This window comes from Tamandua tetradactyla, chromosome 5 (assembly GCF_023851605.1).
Source record: "Tamandua tetradactyla isolate mTamTet1 chromosome 5, mTamTet1.pri, whole genome shotgun sequence".
NCBI classification, from domain to species: Eukaryota; Metazoa; Chordata; class Mammalia; order Pilosa; family Myrmecophagidae; genus Tamandua; species Tamandua tetradactyla.
In genome coordinates this window covers 182,761,704-182,780,837 of record NC_135331.1, presented here as the reverse complement: position 1 = coordinate 182,780,837, position 19,134 = coordinate 182,761,704, and positions in this window count along the sequence as shown.

The window sequence follows — 19,134 nt, the reverse complement described above, 5'->3', positions numbered from 1 at the left end:
TTACACAAAAATTCTTCCAAAAAATAAAAGAGGAAGAAAGAATCCACAACTACGTTTATGAAGTTAGTATTACTCTGATACCAAAGCAAGATATAGTATGAAAAAAAAAGGAGAACACTACTGAGCAATAACTTTCTTTAAATTTATATTTTAACATTTTTTATTGTGAAATATAACAGAAAAACCAATAAATTTCAAAGTACATTTTAATAAATAGTTATAGACCAAATTTCAAAGTATGGTATGTGTTACAGTTCCAAAATTTCAAGCATGCCCTTCTAGCTGCTCTAAGATACTGGAGACAAAAAAGAAATATCAATATAATGATTCAGTAGTCATACTCATTTGTTAAATCCTATCTTCTGTTACAACTCCTCCTTCTCCTTTGATGTTTCTCCCAATCTTTAGGCAATGACCATTCTAACTTCCTCATGTTATAAAAGGGGTGTCAACATTATGTGGTAGGGGAATACAACTGGTTGATGGTCTTGGAGAGAACTGGTGCCTCTGGATTTCAGGGTTTATCTGGCTAGGAACCATCTGGAGGTTTTAGGTTTCTGAAAAATAAACTTGATAAAAATAAATTTAAAAAAAAATAAACTTAGTGAGTGAAACTTTTATAGCATCTCAGATAGAACTCTGGGTATTCCTTACAGAAATACTGTTGGTTGGGACTTGACACACCATGGCAGATAGCAATATCTAGCTGTAGCTTGCATAGTAGTAACCTCCAGAATAGCATCTTGACTTTATTTGAACTCTCTCAACCACTGATACCTTAGTTGTTACGCTTCTTTTCCCCCTTTTGGTAGGCCTTGTTGATTCTAGGGTGCCAGGGCCAGGCTCATCCCTGGGAATCATGTCCCATGCGGCCAGGGAGACTGTCACCCCTGACATCATATCCCATGTAGGGGGTAGGGTAATGATGTTACTTGCAGAGTTGGGCTTAAAGAGAGAAAAGCCACATTTCAGCAACAAAAGGGGTCCTCTGGAAATAACTCTTAGGCATAATTATAGATAGGTTAAACTTCTCTGTTACAGAAATAAGTTTCATAAGAACCAGCCTCAAGATCAAGGATTGGGCCTATTAACTTGGGAGGACTAATGTTTGAGAGAGTATCAGGGATTTCCCAGGTGGGAAAGTATAATAGTTACATATTTTTTCACTAGTCCCTCAAGGGACTTTGCCAGTACTTTTTAATTATCTGCCCAGCATACTCTGGAATGCATCTGGGTATTACACTAAGCTATACAGAATTGCAAGAACTTGCTCCCAATTCTATACTCCATTTGTTTAGGTTGTTTAAGTGAACTGGTCAGACGAGTTAAATTAGATTGTGTATTACAGAAAATTTAGGTTTGGGACAAAGTAAATCTCTATTCTTTTGGTCTCATCCAGTAAATGAGGTTCTAAAATACAGACAATCTAGTCCTTTATCCTGTATTCTGACTTACCTTAGTCCCAACCTAATCAGCTTTGTTTTTTATCTCTAATTGAAGATTTCTCTTTTTTGGTGTCTTTACAGTTGCTGTATATAAGGATGCTGACTTTCAGACCTGCAGAACTCCTACTCTGAGTCTTAGGTGTCACGCAAGTACTCAAAATACCAGGAAAATGCCAGGCTATACATATATAGCACAGCATCTCAGAATTTAAAAACACCTAAAGTTTAGGAATAAATGTGACTGCTGTAAGAGCTTGCAATCTAGTCCCAAGTTTTTTATAAATATTTTCTAAAAGAGACCATCCAATATTTCTCCTTTTGCTTCTGGCTTATTTTGCTCAACATAATGTCCTCATGATTCATTCACCTTGTTATCTGCCTCATGACTTCGTTTCCTCATGCCTTATGACTACGTTCCTTTCTGTAGTCACACAACATCCCATCATATGTTTACACCATAGTTTGCCCTTCTGCTTCTCAGTCAATGTACCCTTCAGCTGCCTCTCCATTGGGCATGACGAACAATGTCACATAAACATCAGTGTGCAATGTCTATTGAGTCCCTGCTTTCAGTTCTTTCAAATATATTCTCAGTAATGGGATTGCCTACTTATAAGGCAACCCTATTTTTAGCCTCCTATGGAGGCTATCTTCAGGAAAGGTTGCCGCATTCTTCTACCCTACCAACATTCAAAAGGTATACCCTTTTGTCCACATTTTCTCCAGTACTTGAATCTTTTCATATATTTATTTTGAATCTGCAGATTTTGTTGAGATCTATTCATAGAACATATATTCTATCCAAAGTAAACAGGCAATGTGTCACAGTATCTTCACTTAGTTGCACAATCATCATTCTCAATTTTAGACAATTTTCATCACTCCAAATAGAAAAATTATTTTAATGGACACACCCACACCAAAGAAAAAAATCTGAAATTTCCTTTATTTCTTGTCCCTCCCCCTAATTATTTACCCCTAGTATTGCTGTTGTACTAGTGATACATTTCTGTTAAATATAGACCATGGCATGCATAAATAATTTTTACCATTTACCCCCTGTTCTAATTAGTAAACTGTTGGAATGCAATATACCAGAAATGGAATGGCTTTTTAAAAGGGGGAATTTATTAAGTTGATAGTTTACAGTTCTAAAGTCATGACAATTTCCAAATTAAGGCTACAAGAGGTTAGCTTCACTCAAGAAAAGCTGATGCAGCTCAGGCTTCTCTCTCAGCTGGGAGGGCACATGGCGACATCTGCTAGCTTTCTCTCCCAGCTTCTTGCTTCATGAAGTGCCCCCAGGGGTGTTTTACTTCTTCAATTCAATTCCATTGATCAATATTTGTGCCAATACCATGTTGTTTTAACCACTACGGCCTTATAATAAACTTTAAAATGAGGAAATGTAAGTCCTCCCACTTTACTCTTCATTTTTAGGATGTTTTTGGCTATTTTAGGACCATCTCTCTACCAAATAAATTTGACCACTAGCTTTTCCAAGTCTTCAAAGTAGGTTGTTGGAATTTTGATTGGTATTGCATGGAATCTGTAAATCAATTTGGATAGAATTGACATCTTAATATTAAACCTTTCTATCCATGAACACTGACTGTCTATCTACCCATTTAAGTCTTCTTTGATTTCTTTTAGCAATGTTTTGCAGTTTCCTTTGTACAGGTCCTTTATATGCCTGACTAAGTTAACTCCTAGATACTTGATTCTTTTAGTTGCTATGGTGAGTGGAATTTTTTTCTTAATTTTCTCCTCAATTAGTTCATTTTTTGTGTATAGAAACATTACTGATTTTGTGCATTAGTCTTGTATCCCACCTGTGCTGGCTTGAAACTGTTATAAACCCCAGAAAAGGCATGTTGTTTCAACCCTACTCCACACTGGGAGCAGACCCATCATTTAGTGTGGAATCTTTGATCAGATTATTTCCACGGAGAAGTCACACACCCAATTGTGGGTATGACCTTTTAATTAGAGGGAAGTGTGACTTCACCCATTCTAGGTGGGTCTTGATTAGTTTACTGGAGTCCTTAAAAGAGCTCATGGAGAGAGAGAGGCAGTCGGAGCTGACATGAATGGAGACATTCAGAGATTTTGGGAGTGTCAGAGGAGTTGCTTAGAGAAGCTGTGTGAAACCAGTACACAGACTTTTTAAAAAAATATCTTCATTGACAAATCTTCCCACACATAGAGTCCATATATGGTGTATAATCAGTGGCTCACAATATCATCACATAGTTGTGTATTCATCACCATGATCATTTTTAGAACATTTACAACACTCCAGAAAGAAAAAGAAAAAAGATAAACCTCGTTCATCCCATACCCCTTACCCCTCCTCTCTTTATCCACTAGTATTTCTGTCTATCCAACTTATTTTAAATCTTGCCTCCCCTATTGTTTGTTCATTCTTCATTCATATTTTTCACTCATCTATACATACCCTAGATAAAAGGAGCATCAGACACAAGGTTTTTGCAATCATGCAGTCACATTGTAAAAGCTATATCATTATACAATCATCTTTAAGAATCAAGGCTACTGGAAAATAGCTCAACAGTTTCAGGTACTTCCCTCTAGCCATTCTAATACACCATAATCCAAAAAGGGATATCTATATAATGCATAAGAATAACCTCCAAGAGAAACTCTCGACTCTGTTTGAAATCCCTCAGCCACTGAAAATTTACTTTGTCTCATTTCTCTCTTTCCCCTTTTGGTCAAGAAGGCTTTCTCAGTCCCTTAATGCCAGGTCCTGGCTCAACCCAGGATTTCTGCCTTACGTTGCCAGGTAGATTTATACCCCTGGGAGTCATGTCCCATGTAGGAGAGGAGGGCAGTGAGCTCATCTGCCATGTCAGCTTAGGGAGAGAGGCCACGTTTGAGCAACAAAAGAGGTTCTCTGGGAGTGACACTCAGGCCTGATTTTAAGGGGGTGTAGCCTACTTTTGCAGGAATAAGTCCCACAGGAGTGAACCCCAAGATCGAGGGCTTGGCCTATTGACTTGGTTGTCTCCACTGCTTGCAAGAATATAAGAAATTTTCCAAATGGGGAAGTTGAACACTTCCTCCTTTTTTCCTAGGGCCCCAAGGGGACCTTGGAAAAACTTTATTCACTGTCAAAGTTGCTCTGGGATATATCAAAGCATCACACTAACCTGAACAATTCAACAAAGTTTCACACCCTAGTCAAGATTGCATGTACTTATGATGTTCAACTAAACTGACCATACAAGTTAAATTAGGAAATGCACTAGCCAAAATACAAATTTTGAATGAAATAAATATCTCTCCCTTTGGTCTCACACAGAAGTTGAAGTTTTAAAACATAGACAATATCATCCTTTACCCTGTATTCTGATTTACCTTAGTCTTATCCAGATCAGCTTCATTCATATCTCTAGTTGAAGTCTGACTTCTTTTTCAAATTTTCAAACAGTTGCTGTGTGGGGTATTGCTTTTTATAGCTTCAGAACTCTAACTCTGAGTCTCAGATGTCACATACATACCTGAAGTTTCTGGGAATGACCAGGTTATATACAAACAGCTCAGTATTTCAGAATTCAGAAATAATAGTTACAAATTGTGAATACACGTGACTGATGCAAGAGCTTACAATCTAGGACCCTTTACAATAGGCCCCGACCTGATAACCCATGCTCTTGACTTCAGTTAACCAAGTTGTTATAGTACAGTTAGTCCATATGAGTGAGGCACGATAACATTTGTCTTTTTGTTTCTGACATTTCATTCACCATACATTCCTTAAGTTTCATTCATCTGGTTGCATGCCTCACAACTTCATTCCTTCTTATGGCTACTCAGAAGCAGGACACAGACTCTTGAAAAGAAGAAATCTCAGCCACAGCAGATACTAAGCCAAGAGATGACACCCAGAGTTTTGCCCTGGAGCACCTAGGTGAGAGCCACAGACACTTAGAGAGGAAGCCACTGGAATCAGAAGCTGGGAGCAATGGAACCATGAAGAAGCTACAGCAGGCACATTCCCATGTGACAGACATCAGCCTTTCCTCAGAGTCAAAGTATCTTTCTCTAGATGCCTTAATTTGGACATGTTTATTGCCTTAGAACTGTAACTTTAGAAATCCTCTTTATAAAAGCTGATCCTTTTCTCTTATGTTGCATTCTGGCAGCACTAGCAAACTAAGACACCACCACCTTGCTGAATTTGTTTATTAGCTCAAAGAGCTTTGTCATAAAACTCTCAGGATTTTCCAAGTATAGGATCATGCCATCTGTAAATAATGAATGTTTCACTACTTCCTTTCCAATTTGGGTGCCTTTTATTTATGTTTATGCCTGATTGTTCTAGTTAGAACTTCTAGCACAATGCTGAATAATAGTGGTTGCAGAGGGCATCCCTGTCTCATTCCTGATTTCAACAGAAAGGCTTTTAGTCTCTCACCATTGAATATGATGATGGCTGTGGGTTTTTCATATATGCCATTTATCATATTGAGGAAATTTCCTTTGATTCCTACCTTTTGAAGTGTTTTTATCAGAAAAAGATGCTGAATTTTGTCTAATGCTTTTTCAACATCAATCAAGATAATCATGCTATCTTTCCCTTTTGTATTGTATTGATTGATTTTTGTGTGTTGACCCACCCTTGCATTCTTGGAGTAAATTCCACTTGGTCATTTTACTGGCTTGAAAGTGTTATGTATCCCCATAAAAGCCATGTTTTAACCTTGATTCAATCTTGTGGAAGAAGACATTCCTTTTAATCCTGATTTTATATTGTTGGTAGAAATTTTTTTTAGATTAACTCCTTGGAGATGTGGCATGCCTAGTTGTGGGTATGACCTTTGATTAGATGGAGATGTGACTCCACCCATTCCAGATGGGTTTTAATTAATTCACTAGAGTCTTTAAAGGGGAAACAATTTGGAGAAACCTCAGAAACAACAGAGCCTAAAGAAACTTCAGAGCAGAGCTGACACAGGTGCTGACACTTGGAGAACAGAGACACAGATGTCTGGAGATGCTTGGAACCCAGCAGATGCTGCCATGAGATGTTAGTGAGCCAGAAAGTGGAGAGAATCAATGGACCAAGACATGAAAGCTACCCCAGAGAAGCAAAGTGAGAAACCCCCACAGGAACAGAGGCTGAAAGCAATGAAGCCCAGGAGCAAGGGATGAGCAGATGTCAACCACATAACATCCCAGTTGACAGAGGTGTTCCCAACCAATTAGCCTTTCTTGAGTAAAGATAACCTCTTCTTAGCCTTAATTTGGACACTTTCATTTCCTTAGAACTGTAAATTTGTAACTCATTAAATTCCCCTTTTAAAAGCCATTCCATTTCTAGTATATTGCATTCCAGCAGCTTACAAACTAAGAACAGTCCTGTTATATAATTCTATTAATGTGCCTTTGGATTTGATTTGCAAGTTTTTTGTTGAGAATTTTCGCATCTGTATTCATTATGGAGACTGACTTGTTGTTTTCCTTTCTTGTAGTATCTTTATCTGGTTTTGGCATTAGATTGGTGTTAGTTTCGTAAAATGAGTGAGGTAAAATTACCTTTTCTTCAACATTTTGGAAAAGCTTGAGCAGAATTGGTGTTGGAATGTTTGGTAAAATTCCCCTGTATTCTTTTTTGGTAAAAAAAGAAGCCATCTGGTATTGGGCTTTTCTTTGTAGGAAGATTTTTGATGACTGATTGAATCTCTGTACTTGTAATTGGTTTGCTGAGGTCTCCTATTTCTTTTTGAGTCAGTGTACGTTGCTTGTGCGTTTCTAGGAATTTGTCCATTTTATCTAAGTTGTCTAGTTTGTTGGCATATAACTGTTATTATGATTTTTTCATTTCTTCAGGATCCATGGTAATGATCACCTTCTCATTTCTGATTTTATTTATTTGTGTCCTCTCTCTTTTTTTCTTTGTCAGCCTAGGTAAGGGTCCAACAATTTTATTGATTTTCTCAAAGAACTACATTTTTGTTTAATTGATTCTTTTTATTGTTTTTAGTTGTTGTTATTCTCCAATTCATTTATTTCTGCTTTAATCTTTGTTATTTCTCTTCTGCAATTTGCTTTAAGGTTAGTTAACTGCTCTTTTGTTAAGACCTCGATTTTTGCTTTCTTCTTTTTTAAGATAGACTTTTAGGACAATAAATTTCCCTTTCAGCACTGTCTTTGCTGCATCCCATAAGTTTTGATATGTTGTATTCTCATTTTTGTTCATCTCCAGATATTTACTGATTTATTTTACAATTTCTTATTTGACCCACTGGTTGTTTAAGAATATGTTATTTAATCTCCATATCTTTGTGAAAGTTCTGATTCTTTGGTGATTTTTAATTCCCAGCCTCAATTTTTATGACAGAGAACATGCTTTGGATAATTTCAAACTTTCAAAATTTATTAAAACCTGTTATGTGATCAGCATATGATCTATCCTGGAGAACATTTCATAAGCACAAGAGAAGAATGTATATCCTGGGGTCTTGGGGTGAAATGATCTATATATGTCTGCTGGGTCTAATTAATTCATCACATCGTTTAGGTGCTCTGTTTACTTATTGATCCTCTGTCTGGTTGTTCCATCTATACAGAACAGTGGTGTGTTGAAGTCTTCTACAATTATTATTGAAACATCTATTGCTCCCTTCAGTTTTGCCAATGTTTGCTTCATGTACTTTGGAGCTCCTTGATTTGGTTATAAAAATTTTTATTGTCATTTCTTCTTGGTGCATTGTCCCTTTTATTAATATGTAGTGTCTTTCCTTGACTTTTATGGTATGTTTGTATTTAAGATCTATTTTGTCTAATATTAGTATAGCTACTCCTGCTTCCTTTCAGTTACAACTTGTGTGGAATATCTTGTTCTATCCTTTCACTTTCAAGCTATTTGTATCCTTGGGTCTAAGATGGGTCTCTTACAAACAGCAGATACATGGATCATATTTTTTACGCCATTCCACTAATCTCTATTTTTTAATTGGTGAGTTTGTTCTGTTAACATTCAAAATTATTACTATAAAAGCAGTTATTGAATCTACCATCTTATTCTTTGGATTTTTTTTTGACTGATCTATATTTTTCCCTCTCTCTTTTTATCCTTTAAGTTACCCTTACTGGTACTCTTAAATTCTGCACCCTCCCCCAAACCTCTCTCTCCCATCCTTCTTTTTCAGCCAACAGAACTCCCTTTAGTATTTCTTGCAAGGCATGTCTCTTGCTAACAACATCTCTCAGCATTTGTTTGTCTTTGAAAATTTTAATCTCTCCCTCATTTCTGAATAACAACTTTGCTGGATAAAGAATTCTTGGCTGGAAGTTTTTCTCTCTTAGAATCTTACCTATGCCAAACCACAGCCTTCTCACCTCCATGGTGCCTGTTGAGTAGTCTAAATGCAGTCTTATGTGGCTCCCCTGGTATGTGGTGAATGGTTTTTCTCTTGCTGTTTTCAGGACTTTCTGCTTCTCTTCAGCATTTGAACGTCTGATTAGTATGTGTCTTGGAGTTGGTCTATTTGAATTTATTCTATTTGGAGTTCATTATGTTTCTTTGATTTGCATAGTTAAGTCTTTTTTAAGGGTTGGGAAGTTCATGCCAATTATCCCCTCAAATAATTTTCCTAGCTCTTTTCTTCTTGGACTCCAATGATCCTTATATTTGTCCACTTTATGTCATCCATCATTTCCCTGAGATCCAATTCACATTTTTCCATCTTTTGGGTCACTGTTCTTTTGCACGTTCAAATTTATTCTGTCCTCTAGTGTTCTTATTCTTTCTTTTCCTTCTTCAAATATGCTGCTGTCTGTCTCTAGCATACTTTTTATTTTATCCACAGCATCTTCCATTTGTGTAAGATCTGCTATTTTTCTATTTATTCTTTCAAATTCTTCTTTATGTTCTTCCAGTGTCTTCTTGATATCCTTTATGTCTTTAGCCAATGCATTGAACTTATTTAGGAGCTTTGTGTGAACATCTTTGATTATTTGTTCCAAATTCTGTGTCTCCTCCTGTGTTTTAACTTGGTTCCTTGTCTGGGCCATATGTTCTTGCATCTTCATATGCTTATGATTTTCTGCTGACTTTGAGGCATTTGGTTATCATGATAAGGTTACTTTAAAGTCAGTTTCTTTTGCTCATCTAAGATGTTGTTGTTGCTTGGGTTTATGTTGAAGATCTCCTTTTCACTTGGTTTGTCAGTAATTCCCCACCAAACCAAGGCCAGGACCTCAGTCAGGAGGTGCAACTCTAATTGAAGATTTGTTTAAAGCTAGGCAGAAAGACAGCTTGCCAGACTGTACTTTCTGTGTCGTCCCAGCAGATGGCACTGTTGACCCACCTCTTCCCTTCAGTGCACTCTCCCCAACTAAGACAGCTAAGTTGGCCAGGACCCAACCAGGTGAAAATCCAGTTGAGTCTGCAGGTCTCCATGGGCACTGAAAGCTGTCAACCCAGGGGCTGGGAGATAGGCAATGTGCACCTTGGCCAATAATCTGCTTGTGGGCATGATGGGCGTGGGTGATCCCCAAGTTCCCACGTGGAATGATCTTTTTGGGACCGAATGTCTCAATTACCCCTGCCCACAGCCAGCCTGGGAGTGTCTGACAGTGCAGCACAGGTCACTCCCTCTTCCCTACCAAACTCACAGTTTGCACTATACTTGTGAGTGAAAGACTGAATACTTTTGCCCCAAAGATTAAGAACAATGCTGAAACATGCTGAGAACTATAAAACACTTCAGTGAAAGGAAAGATCCAAATAAATGGAGAGACATGATGTTCATGCACAGAGGACTCAACATAGCAAAGATGTCAATTATCCTCAAATTTATGTACAGGTTTAAGGTAATTGCTACGAAAAATCTCTGGAAACCTTTTTTTTTTTTTTTAGCCATAAGCAAAATTGTTCAAAAATACATATGGAAATATATAATTGTTCCTTGATTAATATTCAAAAAATATACTGAATGAAGAAAAGCCAATCCCAAGTGATTATATACTGTATAATTCCTTTCATATAACATTCTTGAAATGACAAAATTATAGAATTGGTAAGTAGATTAATGATTGGTGGGGGGGGTGAAAAAGGGAGAAAAGTAGTTGTGCTTATAAAATGGAAATGTGAATGACCATCCAGATAATGGAATGTTCTATATCTTCACTGAATCAGTGTCAGTATTCTGACTATGATATTGTGCTATAGTTTTGCAAGATGTTACTATTAAGGTATTAAAGAAATATATTAATTTGTTAGTTATGGCAGCTTAGTTAGCCATTTACAATTCATGTATCAGGCTGCATCTAAACCACACATGGAAAGGAGCTACACACTGAGGGGTGAAAAGGGAAAACTTTTAGGGCAAATGCTGAAGCAAGTGAGATGTTCTGTTGTTTGATGTTAAGTTTTCATTTTACATGTGGGGGATCTTACCAAATGGGGAGCAGATATACATTGATTAGTATGATATACTTATCCATTCTAATATACTTGTCCATTCTACTCGACCAAAACTGGTTAATCACCAGGTGTTCTTATCTACAGGATAATTCTGTAGGAGGTTTCCACTCTTCCTTTTTCTCAAAACTCCCCTACCTGTCAATAGTTTGTCTTCTGGAAAATCCTTTCTTGGAAAGGGATTCCTTGCAGCAACGTCTCATGAAGACAGCCATTTAATTTTTACTTAACAGAGGAAACCAGATTAATTCATAGAAATATGGGATTTCTCTGAATTATTTCTTCCAATTGCATGTGAACCTAAGATTTTCTCAAAATTAACAATTTAATTTAATAATAAGAATAATTATAAAGTGTATTGCAAAAGAGACAAAAGGCATAAAGGATTCTAACCAGGATTCCTACCTCACCATCCAAATAGAAATAATTCTTATGATATTTATGTTATTTACATTTTTCTAGAGTATAGAGTTGAAAGGATAATTTTCCAATTCATTATTTGAAGCTAGCACAAAGTTGATACCAAAACCTAAAAGAAATCACAAAGAAAAAATGAAAACTAGAGAATGCTAGCAATATTAGATGATGCCATGCTCCTAAATAAAAAGCCAAGAAACAATCATTTTAATTATTTCTAGGAATGCTAAGATGATTTAACATTAAAAAATTAATCCATTTAATCAACCCCATTAATAGATTAACGAATAATAATCACACTTTGAATTAATCAGTAAAAACCATTCCTAATGAAAGCATTCCTTATGAAAACTCACAATAAAATGTTAATATTTTTAGTATTTTAAGCAATATCTCTATGAAACCAATTTCCAACATCACACTGCACAATGAAACACTGAAAGTATTTCTATTAACGTTAAAGAAAAGGCAAGATAGCCACAATTCTTCTTATGGTGAGCATTGTATTTCTTTATAACTTCAATTTTAAAAATAAAAACAACTGAAATATTCTTATAGAAAACTGAAGACCTAAACTCTGAACTATAAAACACATACACAAATGGACAGAAATAATAATTGTAGCAAAAATGCAATTTCCCCACTAAATTAATGAAAAATATAAAATGGTTCCCCCAAAATTGTAATATGTTTTTAGATTTGTTCTTCCTCTACTTGTTATTAGAAAACAATTAATTATTTATTCATTCAAAAATATTTATTGAGGCTCTACTGTATGGTAAGCACTGGGCTAGGCAGAGGGATTGCCAATGAAAACTATAATATGTATATGTGGCCCTACTTTTCTAAAATATATATTCACTTGCAAATGGAATCAGATAGACCAGCTTCTTAGGAGTAGTTAACTCAGGGTACTAGGAATTTTGTTGATGATTTTCTCATTTTTCATCTTTATTTTCATTTTTTATACTGAAAGATACTATCTGTGTGCTCTTGTTTTTTTTTTTAAGCAAAATAATCACTTAAAAATAAAGAGATACTGTTTTGTATAAGAATGAGTTGTTATTTTAGGAATGTGAGAGATTAAAGATACATAAAAATTAAATTACATTCACATATTTCCATTGTAAATGGGGTTTAAGACATTAGTATCTTAACCTTTGCTACAAAGATATTCTTAAAAAAGAGAACACAGATTTTGATGCTCAATAAACATAATGGAAAACATAGCTCCTATGTCTAGTACCTCCACTGTCAAATCATTTCATCTTGAATCCATACCAATATGTATATGAGGAAAGAAAGAAGAGCATAGTGTTCTGTCCATTTCCACTAAGTTAATGATATTTTTTCAATGAACATATTCAATAACTGATTGAATATTTATCAATAGATATTTTTTCAATGAACTCAATATGGATTTTCTTCTTTCCTACATTTGTAATACACAAATAGCATTTGTTCTGAAATGTAAGTGATATCTTGCCACAATAATGAATTTTCTGTCTTTCTTCAATTTTCTTTTTTTCCCTTTTTTTAATTAGAGCTGCTAGAAGTTAACAGTAAAAAAATCATAAGAAAATCCAGAATTACCAAAAATACCTCCATCTCACACACACAATTTTCCCGAGTATTAACAATTTGCATTTGTGTGGTAATTTTGTTACAATTGATGATACAATATTAGTATAATTATGTTATTAACTTCAGTCTACGGTTTACATCAGGGTTCATTCTTTGTGCTGTGCATATATATGAATTTTTTGTGATAGGATATACAACCTAAAATTTCCTTTTGCAAAAAATCCCTTTTCAGGGCTGGCCGTGGTGGCTCAGCAGGCAGAGTTCTTGCCTGCCATGCCAGAGACCTGGGTTTGATTCCCAGTGCCTGCCCATGCAAAAAAAAAAAAAAAAATCCCTTTTCAAATACATAATTCAGTGGTTTAATTACATTCACAAAATTGAGCCTTCACCACCATTATCCATTGCCAAAACTTTTCCATTTCCCCAAATAGAAACTCTGTACCAATTAAACATTAACACTCCATTCCATTGTCCCACTTGACCCTGGTAACGTATTCTAGTTTCTGACTTTATGAATTTGCATGTTCTGCTTATTTCATTTAGGTAAGATTTTGTAGTATTTGTCTTTTTTTTTAATCTGTTTAGTTCACACAACATATCATCATGATTTATCCATGTTGTAGCATTCATCAGAATTTCATTCCTTTTTACAGCAGAATAATATTCCATTGTATGTATATACATTTTTTAATTTATTTATCCATCCATCTGTTGATGGACACTTGAGCTGTTTTCAACTTTTGGCAATAGTGAATAATGGCACTATGAAATCAGTGTGAAAATGTCCATTTCAGCCTCTGCCTTCAGTTCTTTGGGGCATATTCTAACAGATGGAATTGTTGAGTCATGTGGTAATTCTATACTTAACTTTCTGAGGAACTGCCAAACTGTTTTCCACGGTGGTTGTGCCATTTTACATTACCAGCAACAATGAATGGTACTACATCCTCTCCAACACTTGTTACTTCCATTTTTTAAAATAGTGGGTGTGAGATACTATCTCATTGTGGTTTTGAGTTGCATTTTCCTGGTGATTAATGATGTTGAGCATCCATTTGTTTTGTTCATAGCTGTTGGGATGCAATATACCAGAAGTGGATGGCTTTTACAAAGGGGATTGATTAGATTACAAATTTGCAGTTCCAAGGCTATGAAAATGTCCAAATTAAGGTATCAAGAGGGAGATACTTTCTCTGAGAAAAGACTGCTGGCATCCAGGGTTCCTCCATCACATGGGAAGGCACATGGTGACATCTGCTGTCCCTTCTCTCCTAGACTCTGGTTTCAAAATGTCTCCCTCAGCTCCTGCTGGTACTTATTGGTTCTCCTAGGGCAATTTCTTTCTCTGTTTCCTCTCCAAAATGCCTTGGATAAAAGACATCCCATCTTTATCCTCTCATAAAGGATTCCAGCAATGGTATTAAGACCCACCTTGAAAGGGCTGGGTCACATCTCCATGGAAACAATTTAAACAAAAGATCCCACCACAATATGCCTGCCCCCACGGAGATGGATTAAAAGAACACAGGCTTTTTGGGAGTACCTAACAAATTTGAAATCAGCACACTCCACCCCCTGGACCCCAAAAAGAAAAGCAAAGTACATTCATTCCATCACAATATCACAAAAGCCTTAAATCATTTCACTAACAATAAATAAGTTCAAGGTCTCATCAATTTCAGTTGCAGGCATGGTCTATCCTAAGGCAAAATTCTCTTCCAGCTGTTGACCTGTGACACTTAGAACAAGTTATCTGCTTCCAACGTACAAAAGAGGGGCAGTCATGGGATAAACGTTCCCATTTCTGTAGGGAGAAATTAGAAGGAAAACAGGTCAAAATGTTCCAAACAGTTCTGAAAACCTGCAGGGCAAACTCCATTAGATTTCAAAGTCTGAGTGTTAGCTACAGAAGTATGTTTTATCCTTGGGGCTTGAGAGAGTGGCAGTTCCACATTTCCAAGGGCTTACGCAGTGACCCTGCTCTCTCCAAACACCAGGGTGGGGGCTGCACTACCTCTAAGCATTGGGGAGACCACCATGTTCTTGGCCCCACTTTCCTCAAGCATCTAGTGGCACCTGAACTCTCTGCCATCTCCAGGGCACATGCTCAACCCCTTCAAAACAGTGGGGAGGTGGTCATGCTCTCCTAGTTTTCAGGGAATGTGCTCCACCCTCTCTGAGGTCCAGAGGTGGCAGCATTCTTCTTGAAAAACTGGGCAGAAAGCCTACCCTGTGCAAACTCTAGAGAAAATTCACCCTATCTAGATGCATGGGTGGGTTTGCTCTCCTGGCCTGAGGTTTTTTTTTGCTCCAGACATCAGTTTCCATGGGTCTGCCTTTGAAGTCATTTTTCCCTTTAATCTGTCTGTTTTTTGTTCCTGTTAGTCCAGGCTAGCAGTGGTTCCATTCATATAGATCTCACAAAAAATAAATAAATAAATAAAAAAGTGAACAACAACAACAACAAAAAAAACTTATCAGTTTCATATGCAGCACACAGGGATCTGAGATGTCAGACAATAGGACTTTTCACAAGTCCTTTCTGGATAACTCCATTTCCAATCCCAGCTTCTCATGAAAAGTCTGATTGGTTCCATGTTTGGTTAAATCCTCTCTCGGGGCACTATTCTCTAGAGTTTCACTTTCTGGAGGCTCAAAATTTTCCAGACCATCAACTTATGGTTTTTTTGTACCCATGAGGTCATTCCTCAGCATATCCCTTTCCTCTCACATTTTACTTATGCTGCAAGGAGAAGTAAGGCTATATTTTCCACATTTAGTCTGGAAATTTCCTCAGATATCCAAGCTCATCACTTTCAAATTCTACCTTCCATCCATCACTAGTACCCAATTTTGCCAAATCCACTGCCACTTTAAAACAAGAGTTGCCTTCCTTTCAGCTTGCAATGACATTTATTATTGCCTTCCAAGTTCTCATTAGAAGGATCTTTAGAGTTCATATTTCTATGAACAGTCTCTTGATAGCAATTTAGATCTTTCCTATAAAGCACCTCACAATTCTTCCCCTTACCCATTTATAAAGCCAATCCAGCATTTTTTATATGAATTTCATCACCCCACTCTTCTGGTACCAAAATCTGTTTGAGTTTATTAAAGCTGCCAGAATGCAATTGCCAGAAATGGATTGGTTTTTACATCGGGAATTTATTAGGTAACAATTTTACAATTTAAGACCCACCATGAATGGTCTGAGTCACATCTCCATGGAAACAACCTAAGAAAAAAAGACTCACCATAATAGGTCTGCACCCCCAGGGATGGATCAAAAGAACAAAGGCTTTTCTGGGGTACAGAACATATTCACACCAGCACAGCATCTCTTCAGGTATTTATTGCCCATCTGTATATCTTCTTTGGAGAAATGCCTGTTCAAATCTTTTGCCCATTTTAAAAATTTTATTGCCTTTCTTTTGGCTATTGAACTGTAGGAATTCTTTATATACTCAGATTATTAGACCTTTATCAGATCTATGGTTTCCAAATATTTCTCCCATCTTGTAGATTATCTTTCTACATTCATGATAAAGTCCTTTCATGAACAATTTTTTGAAAAAAAATTTATGAAGTCTTATTTTTCTAATTTTTCTCTTCTTCTTCATGCTTTTGATATAAAGCCTAAAAAAGACTACTGCCTAAAGCAAAATTCAGAATATGCTTTCATTTGTTTTCTTCTAGGAAACATTATAGTTTGTGATCTTATGCTTTGGTCTTTGATCCATTTTGAGTTGATTTATATATGGTCTTAAATAGAAGTCTAATGTCATTCTTTTCCACATGGCTATCCATTTCCCAGAAATAGTTGTTGAAGATGCTCTTCTTTCCCCATTGAGTGTATTTGGCACTCTTGTCAAAGATCAGTTGGCCTAAGATGTGGGGATTCATTGTTGAATTTTTTATTTGAGCCCACTGGTCTATATGTCTGTCCTTGTGCCATACCACACAGTTTTGATTATTATAGCTTTTTAGTAACTTTTAAAACCAGGAAGTGTGAGTCTTCCAACTTTGTTCTTTTTCAAGTTTGTTTGTTTTTGCCTATAAAGGGTCCTATCCCATCCATGTAATTTGATAACAAGCTTTTCCATTTATTTAAATAAGTGTTGGAATTTAGATTGGACTTGTGCTGAATATGACAATTGCTTTGGGTAAAACTGACATCTTAATAATATTTAGTCTTCTATCTATGAACACAGAACTTCCTTCCATTTGTTTAAGTCTTTAATTTCTTTCCGCAATGTTTTGTAGCTTTCTGTATATAAATCCTTACATCCTTGGTTAAGTTTATTCCTAGATATTTGCATCTTATATTTGCTATTGTACATGGAATTTTGTTCTTGATTTCACCCTCTGATTTCTCATTAATAGTGTTAGGAACACCACTAATTTTTGCATATTGATCTCATACCCCACTGCTTGCTCAATTCAGGTATTAGCTCTAGTAGCTTTTTTGTAGATTTTACAGGATTTTCTGTACATCAAAAAACCTGCAGAAAATAGGGAAAATAGGGAAAGTTTTACTTTTCCTTTCAAATTCGGGTGAGTTTTATTTCATTTTCTTTCCTAATTGTTCTGGCTAGAACTTCCAGTAAAATGCTGACTAATAGTGGTGATAGTGGACACCCTTGTCTTGTTCTTGAATTTAAAGGGAAAGGTTTCAGCCTTTCACCATTGAGTATGATGTTAGCTGTGGGTCTTTCATATATGCCCTTTATTATGTTAAGGATGTTTACTTCTACTCCTAGTTTCTGAGTGTTTTTATAGGAAGGGGTGATGGATTTTTTTTCAAACACCTTTTCTGCATCAATTGAGATGATTATCTTCATCCTACTTATGTGGTGTATTATGTTAATTGATTTACCTATGTTGAACCACTCTTGAATATTTGGGATAGATTCCATTTGATCATGGTGAGTAATGTTTTTAATGTGCTGCTAGTTTCAGTTCACTAGTATTTTGTCAAAGACTTTTGCCTCTGTGTTCATGAAGTATGTTGGTCTGTAATTTTCTTTTATTCTGATATATTTATCTGGCTTTGGTATTTAGAGTGATGTTGGCTTCATAGGATGTGTTGAGTCATGTTCCTGGCTCTCCAGTTGTTTAGAAGAGTTTGAGAAGTTGGTCTTATTTCTTCTTTTGCTGTCTGGCAGAATTCACTAGTGAAGCCATGTGGCCCTGGGCATTTTTTGTTTAAATAACTAACTCAATCTTTTGTTATTGGTCTGTTGAGACCAATTTTATTTCTTCTTGAGTGTGTGGAGGTACCTGGTTTGCTTCCAGGAATTTGCCCATTTCATCTAGATTATCGAATTTATTGGCGTACAAATGTTCACAGGATCCTCTTATAAACATTTTTATTTCTGTGGGGTCTGTAGTAATGCCCCCCCCATTTAATTCCAGTTTTAGTTATTTGCATATTCTCTCTTTTTATCAGTCAGTTTGTTAATTTTACTGCTCTTTCAAAGATCCCAACTTTTAATTGCATTATACTCTTTTTTTATTATTATTCCCTGTATCATAGATCTTTTCTCTAAATTCTATCATTTCCTTCCTTCTCTTCCCTTGGAGGTTAGAGTGCGCTTCTTTTTCTAGTTCCATCAGGTCTCTGATTTGAATCTTTCTTCTTTATAAATGTAGGTATTTACAGCTATAAATTTTTTCTCTTAGTGTTGCCTTTGCTGGGTCCCATACATTTTGATATGTGGTATCTTAATTTTCATTTGTCTCAAGATGTTTCCTGATTTTCCATGTGATATCTTCTTTGACCCATTGATTATTTAAGAATGTGTTTTTAAATTCCCTATATATATAGATTTTCCAGTTGTCCCTCTGTTATTGATTTCTAGCCTCATTCCACTGTGGTCACAAAAGATGCTTTGTATAATTTCAGTTTTTTTCATTTATTGAGAATTGTTATGTGGCCTAAAATGTGGTCCATACTGGAGAATGATACATGTGCACTTGAGAAGAATGTGCATTCTGCTATTTGGGGGTGCAGAGCTCTGCATATATCTGTTAGATCTAGTTCATTTATAGTATTCCATTCACTGTGTGGAGTTGTATTCCACTCAAGTTTTCCATTTATTGAGTGTTCTTTTGTTCTTTTGCCTAGATGTGCACCCACTGATGAAAATGCTGTTTTGAAGGTCTCCAACTAGTATTGTAGAGGTATCTATTTCTCCCTTCTGTTTTGTGCCTTATGTATTTTGGAGCTCTGTG